Source organism: Leucoraja erinacea, unplaced genomic scaffold, assembly GCF_028641065.1.
Source record: "Leucoraja erinacea ecotype New England unplaced genomic scaffold, Leri_hhj_1 Leri_927S, whole genome shotgun sequence".
NCBI lineage: Eukaryota > Metazoa > Chordata > Chondrichthyes > Rajiformes > Rajidae > Leucoraja > Leucoraja erinaceus.
In genome coordinates, this window is record NW_026576869.1 from 22,501 (window position 1) to 30,000 (window position 7,500).

The 7,500-nt window shown below is 43.5% G+C and overlaps 1 non-coding gene across 1 annotated transcript; it reads left to right on the forward strand.

The window, feature by feature from the left end:
* The first annotated feature begins 4,192 nt into the window (after positions 1–4,192).
* trnai-aau (transfer RNA isoleucine (anticodon AAU)) lies at positions 4,193–4,266 on the forward strand. The gene has a single exon. It is a non-coding gene; the product is annotated as a tRNA-Ile (tRNA).
* The last annotated feature ends 3,234 nt before the right edge of the window (positions 4,267–7,500 follow it).

A 7,500-nucleotide genomic window follows, 5' to 3' on the forward strand; every position in this document is an offset into this window, starting at 1 on the left:
ACTAAGTTACAGGGAAAGGTTGAACAAGTTAGGTCTTTATTCTTTGGAGCGCAGAAGGTTAAGGGGGGACTTGATAGAGGTCTTTAAAATGATGAGAGGGATAGATAGAGTGGATCAGCTTTTCCCATTGAGAGTAGGGAAGATTCAAACAAGGGGACATGACTTGAGAATTAAGGGACTGAAGTTTAGGGGTAACATGAGGGGGAACTTCTTTACTCAGAGAGTGGTGGCGGTGTGGAATGAGCTTCCAGTGAAGGTGGTGGAGGCAGGTTCGTTTTTATCATTTAAAAATAAATTGGATAGTTATATGGATGGGAAGGGAATGGAAGGTTATGGTCTGAGCGCAGGTAGATGGGACTAGGGGAGAATATGTGTTCGGCACGGACTAGAAGGGTCGAGGTGGCCTGTTTCCGTGCTGTAATTGTTATATGGTTATATGGGTACAGGATACTGAGTTGGATGATCAGCCATGATCATATTGAATGGCGGTGCTGGTGCAGGCTCGAAGGGCCGAATGGCCTCTACTCCTGCACCGATTGTCTATGTTTGAACGTTTCGCACCAGAGGTCCCGTCTCTCAGCGCAGACACAGTGTCGAAACTCGTGAGGAATACCGTTGGAGTATTTAGGGAAGTTCGGGGTTTCTGAGGTGAGTGATATTAACAAACGTATATTATTCAGGATTCAGTTCCTTACTTGTAGGCTGGTCGGCTAGTGTCGGTGATGCAAGTTTCTATGTTTCATGAGGAAGTTGTGTTTAGTTATCATGTGTTTGGGGGGAGGGGGTGGGTGGGAGGTGGGTGTGGATGATTTAATATCCATGTGGTGTGTACATTGCATTTAATACTAGTGGTGGGGGCCACGTTGAAACTGAGCGTATCGCGAAAGGCCTGGATAGAGTGGATGTGGAGAGGATGTTTCTCATTCATTATGCTTTCATAGCAAAAGGATTTGAGTCTAGGAGCAGGGAGGTTCTACTGCAGTTGTACAGGGTCTTGGTGAGACTACACCTGGAGTATTGCGTACAGTTTTGGTCTCCTAATCTGAGGAAAGACATTCTTGCCGTAGAGGATTTGAGTCTAGGAGCAGGGAGGTTCTACTGCAGTTGTACAGGGTCTTGGTGAGACCACACCTGGAGTATTGCGTACAGTTTTGGTCTCCTAATCTGAGGAAAGACATTCTTGCCGTAGAGGATTTGAGTCTAGGAGCAGGGAGGTTCTACTGCAGTTGTACAGGGTCTTGGTGAGACCACACCTGGAGTATTGCGTACAGTTTTGGTCTCCTAATCTGAGGAAAGACATTCTTGCCGTAGAGGATTTGAGTCTAGGAGCAGGGAGGTTCTACTGCAGTTGTACAGGGTCTTGGTGAGACCACACCAGGAGTATTGCGTACAGTTTTGGTCTCCTAATCTGAGGAAAGACATTCTTGCCATAGAGGATTTGAGTATAGGAGCAGGGAGGTTCTACTGCAGTTGTACAGGGTCTTGGTGAGACCACACCGGGAGTATTGCGTACAGTTTTGGTCTCCTAATCTGAGGAAGGACATTATTGCCATAGAAGGAGTGCAGAGAAGGTTCACCAGACTGATTCCTGGGATGTCAGGACTGTCTTATGAAGAAAGACTGGATAGACTTGGTTTATACTCTCTAGAATTTAGAAGATTGAGAGGGGATCTTATAGAAACTTACAAAAATTCTTAAGGGGTTTTGGACAGGCTAGATGCAGGAAGATTGTTCCCGATGTTGGGGAAGTCCAGGACAAGGGGTCACAGCTTAAGGATAAGGGGGAAATCCTTTAAAACCGAGATGAGAAGAACTTTTTCACACAGAGAGTGGTGAATCTGTGGAATTCTCTGCCGCAGAGGGTAGTCGAGGCCACAGTTCATTGGCTATATTTAAGAGGGAGTTAGATGTGGCCCTTGTGGCTAAGGGGATCAGGGGGTAGGGAGAGAAGGCAGGGACGGGATACTGAGTTGGATGATCAGCCATGATCATATTGAATGGCGGTGCAGGCTCGAAGGGCCGAATGGCCTACTCCTGCACCTAATTTCTATGTTTCTATGTTTCTATGAAACTGACCAGACTAGTGGGAGAGTCTAGAGTCTAGGACCAGAGGGCACAGCCTCAGAATTAAAGGTCGTTCTTTTAGGAAGGAGATGAGGTGGAATTTCTTTAGCCAGAGGGTGGTGAATTCTTTGTCACACAGACGGCTGTGGAGGCCACAAGTCAGTGGATGTTTTTAAGGCAGAGATAGATAGATTTCATAATCATATTCTATTAGCCAAGTATGTTTTGCAACATACGGGGAATTTCATCCGCATAGTCATACTGATAAAAAGCATTTAGACATTGGACAAAGTCAGCATGGATTTACGAAAGGTAAATCATGTCTGACGAATCTTATAGAATTTTTCGAGGATGTAACTAGTAGCGTGGATAGGGGAGAACCAGTGGATGTGGTGTATCTGGACTTCCAGAAGGCTTTCGACAAGGTCCCACATAAGATATTAGTATACAAACTTAAAGCACACAGCATTGGGGGTTCAGTATTGATGTGTATAGAGAACTGGCTGGCAAACAGGAAGCAAAGAGTAGGAGTAAACGGGTCCTTTTCACAATGGCAGGCAGTGACTAGTGGGGTACCGCAAGGCTCAGTGCTGGGACCAGCAGTGACTAGTGGGGTATCGCAAGGCTCAGTGCTGGGACCCCAGCTATTTACAATATATATTAATGATCTGGATGAGGGAATTGAATGCAACATGTCCAAGTTTGCGGATGACACTAAGCTGGGGGGCAGTGTTAGCTGTGAGGAGAATGCTAGGAGACTGCAAGGTGACTTGGATAGGCTGCGTGAGTGGGCAAATGCATGGCAGATGCAGTATAATGTGGATAAATGTGAGGTTATCCACTTTGGTGGCAAAAAGAGGAAAGTAGACTATTATCCGATTAGGAAAAGGGGAGATGCAGCGAGACCTGGGTGTCATGGTACAGCAGTCATTGAAAGTAGGCATGCAGGTGCAGCAGGCAGTGAAGAAAGCCAATGGTATGTTAGCTTTCATAGCAAAAGGATTTGAGTCTAGGAGCAGGGAGGTTCTACTGCAGTTGTACAGGGTCTTGGTGAGACCACACCTGGAGTATTGCGTACAGTTTTGGTCTCCTAATCTGAGGAAAGACATTCTTCATAGCAAAAGGATTTGAGTATAGGAGCAGGGAGGTTCTACTGCAGTTGTACAGGGTCTTGGTGAGACCACACCTGGAGTATTGCGTACAGTTTTGGTCTCCTAATCTGAGGAAAGACATTCTTCATAGCAAAAGGATTTGAGTATAGGAGCAGGGAGGTTCTACTGCAGTTGTACAGGGTCTTGGTGAGACCACACCTGGAGTATTACGTACAGTTTTGGTCTCCTAATCTGAGGAAAGACATTCTTGCCATAGAGGGAGTGCAGAGAAGGTTCACCAGACTGATTCCTGGGATGGCAGGACTTTAATATGAAGAAAGACTGGATAGACTCGGCTTGTACTCCCTAGAATTCAGAAGATTGAGGGGGGGGGGGGATCTTATAGAAACTTACAAAATTCTTAAGGGGTTGGACAGGCTAGATGCAGGAAGTTTATTCCTGATGTTGGGGAAGTCCAGAACAAGGGGTCACAGCTTAAGGATAAGGGGGAAGTCGAGATGAGAAAAACATTTTTTTTCACACACATAGAGAGTGGTGAATCTGTGGAATTCTCTGCCACAGAAGGTAGTTGAGGCCATTGGCTATATTTAAGAGGGAGTTAGATGTGGCCCTTGTGGCTAAAGGGATCAGGGGGTATGGAGAGAAGGCAGGGATGGGATATTGAGTTGGATGATCAGCCATGATCATATTGAATGGCGAATGGTGCAGGCTGGAAGGGCCGAATGGCCTCTACTCCTGCACCTATTGTCTATGTGTCTATATATATGTATATATATTCACACACATGTATCTACAGTATAGGCTCATACACACGCATACTGAGTTGATTGATCAGCCATGATCATATTGAATGGCGGTGCTGGTGCAGGCTCGAAGGGCCGAATGGCCTCTACTCCTGCACCTATTGTCTGTGTGCCTATGATTGCTGCAACATATTATATTTACAATCTACAAACTATTTTCAATGTTAAAAATATTGGACTCAGAAAATGCAACCATTAACTTTGCAACAGCAAGGCCGGTTAGCTCAGTTGGTTAGAGCGTGGTGCTAATAACGCCAAGGTCGCGGGTTCGATCCCCGTACGGGCCAGTCACTATTTTGCTCACATCAGCTAGCATAAATCCTTATTTTGCTTCAGTAAGTGGAAAATTGCAAACCCAGATGTTGCAACATTTTTTTTCCAACCAGAGTTGAATAGTTTACAATGAGAAATAATATTTTAAATTGAAATCTTAAAACTAACTCCAGATTGTAAATGTCTGTACTGCAGATTTTCAGTGGCTAAGGTTTTAATTTGCAGTTTGGTACATTTCACCCATGACATGAAACTTTTATTGAATAATACATTTTAAAAAGTTAGTCACAGAGTGATACAGTGTGGAAACAGGCCCTTCAGCCCAACTTGCCCATACTGGCTAACATGTCCCAGCTACACTAGTCCCACCTGCCCGTGTTTGTACTCTGGAACTCTCTGCCACTAGAATTTAGGAGATTGAGAGGGGATCTTATAGAAACGTACAAAATTCTTAAGGGGTTGGACAGGCTAGATGCAGGAAGATTGTTCCCGATGTTGGGGAAGTCCAGAACAAGGGGTCACAGCTTAAGGATAAGGGGGAAATCCTTTAAAACCGAGATGAGAAGAACTTTTTTCACACAGAGAGTGGTGAATCTGTTGAACTCTCTGCCACAGAGGGTAGTTGAGGCCACAGTTCATTGGCTATATTTAAGAGGGAGTTAGATGTGGCCCTTGTGGCTAAAGGGATCAGGGGGTATGGAGAGAAGGCAGGTACGGGATACTGAGTTGGATGATCAGCCATGATCATATTGAATGGCGAATGGTGCAGGCTCGAAGGGCCGAATGGCCTACTCCTGCACCTAATTTCTATGTTTCTATGTTTCTATGTTTGGTCCATATCCCTCTAAACTTGTCCGACCCATGTACCTGTCTGGGGGAGAGAGGAGGGGAGAGAGAGGAGGGGAGAGAGAGGAGGGGAGAGAGGAAGGGGAGAGAGGAGGGATGAGATCGGGAGAGAGAGATTTGGGGAGAGAGAGGAGGGGGTGAGAGGAGGGGGAGAGAGAGGTGGAGAGGAGGGGAGAGAGAGGAGGGGGAGAGAGGAGGGGAGAGAGAGGAGGGGGAGAGAGGAGGGGAGAGAGGAGGACGAGAGGAGGGGAGAGAGGAGGGGGAGAGAGAGGAGAGAGAGGAGGGGAGAGAGGAGAGGGAGAGAGGAGAGAACAACAACACCATCAGACTTTAGAGAAACATCACATCAATAAAACAGGCCCTTCGGCCCAACATGCCCGCATCTACACTAGTCCCACCTGCCCGCGTTTGGCCCATATCCCTCCAAACCCGTCCTATCCATGTACCTGTCCAACTGTTTCTTAAACGTTGGGATAGTCCCAGCCTCAACTACCTCATCCGGCAGCTCGTTCCACACACCCACCACCCTCGAAAAGTGTGGAAAAAGTTGCCCCTTAGATTACTATTAAATCTATTTCCCCTTCACCCTTGAATCTTTCACCCTCCCCGCATTGGTGAGGCCGCATTTAGAGTATTGTGTTCAGTTCAGGGCACCCTGTAGAAACATAGACAATAGGTGCAGGAGTAGAGGCCATTCGGCCCTTCGAGCCTGCACCAGCACCATTCGCCATTCAATATGATCATGGCTGATCATCCAACTCAGTATCCCACCCCTGCCTTCTCTCCATACCCCCTGATCCCTTTAGCCACAAGGGCCACATCTAACTCCCTCTTAAATATAGCCAATGAACTGTGTGTGGCCTCAACTACCCTCTGTGGCAGAGAGTTCCACAGATTCACCACTCTCTGTGTGTGGGGAAAAAAATGTTTTTCTCATCTCGGTCCTAAAAGATTTCCCCTGTATATATCTAGTGTCAAGCATGACAGGGTTCAGAGAAGATTTACGAGGATGTTGCCGGGACTCGAGGGGCCTGAGCTACAGGGAGAGGTTGAGCAGGGCTGGGTCTCTATTCCATGGAGCGCAGGAGGATGAGGGGGGTGATCTTATAGAGGTGTACAAAATCATGAGAGGAATAGATCGGGCAGAGTCTCTTGCCCAGAGTCGGGGAATCGAGGACCAGAGGACACAGGTTCAAGGTGAAGGGGGAAAAGATTTAATAGGAATCTGAGGGGCAACTTTTTCACACACAGAGGGTGGTGGGTGTATGGAACGAGCTGCCGGAGGAGGTAGTCGAGGCTGGGACTATCCCAACGTTTAAGAAACAGTTAGACAGGTACATGGATAGGACGGGTTTGGAGGGATATGGGCCAAACGCAGGCAGGTGGGACTAGTGTAGATGGGGCATGTTGGCCAGTGTGGGCAAGTTGGGCCGAAGGGCCTGTTTCCACACTGTGTCACTCTGGAACAAATTTAATACAAATAATTTAAAAGGTGAAATTCTAGAAGATATTTAATTTAATAAAAAGAATTTTTAAAAGTGAGATTCTAGAAGGAGTTTAATTTAATAAAAATCATTTAAAAGGTGAAATTCTAGAAGAAATTTAATAAGAATTTTAAAAGTGAGATTCTGGAAGAGATTTAATTTATTAAAAATAATTTAAAGGGTGAAATTCTAGAAGAAATTGAATTTAATAAGTATTTAAAGAGTGAGATTCTAGTAGAAATTTGATTTAATAAAAGAATTTAAAAGGTGGAATTCTAGAAGAGATTTAATTTAACAAGAATTTAAAAAGCAAGATTCTAGAAGAGATTTAATTTAATAAAAAGAATTTAAAGGGTGAAATTCTAGAAGAAATTTAATTTAATAAAAATAATTTACAAAGTGAAATTCTAGAAGAAATTCAATCTAATAAAAATGATTTTAGAACTGAGATTCTAGAAGAGATTTAATTTAATAAAAAAAATTTAGAAGGTGAGATTCTAGAAGAGATTTGATTTAATAAAAATGATCTTAAAAGTGATATTCTAGAAGAGATTTAATTTAATAAGAAGGATTTAAAAAGTGAGATTCTAGAAGAAATTTAATTTAATAAAAAGAATTTAAAAAGTGAGATTCTAGAAGAAATTTAACAAAAGGAGATTATATCCTTAAATAAATGTTTTTTAAAAACAGATTTTTGCAAAAAAAAAATAATGATTCTAGAAGAGGTTTAATTTAATAAAAATAATTTAAAAATTGAGATCCTAGAAGAAATTAAATTTAATAAAAAGAATTTTAGAAGTGAGATTCTAGAAGAGGTTTAATTTAATAAAAATGATTTAAAAATTGAGATCCTAGAAGAAATTAAATTGAATAAAAAGAATTTAAAAGGTGAAATTCTAGAAGAAATTTAATAAAAAG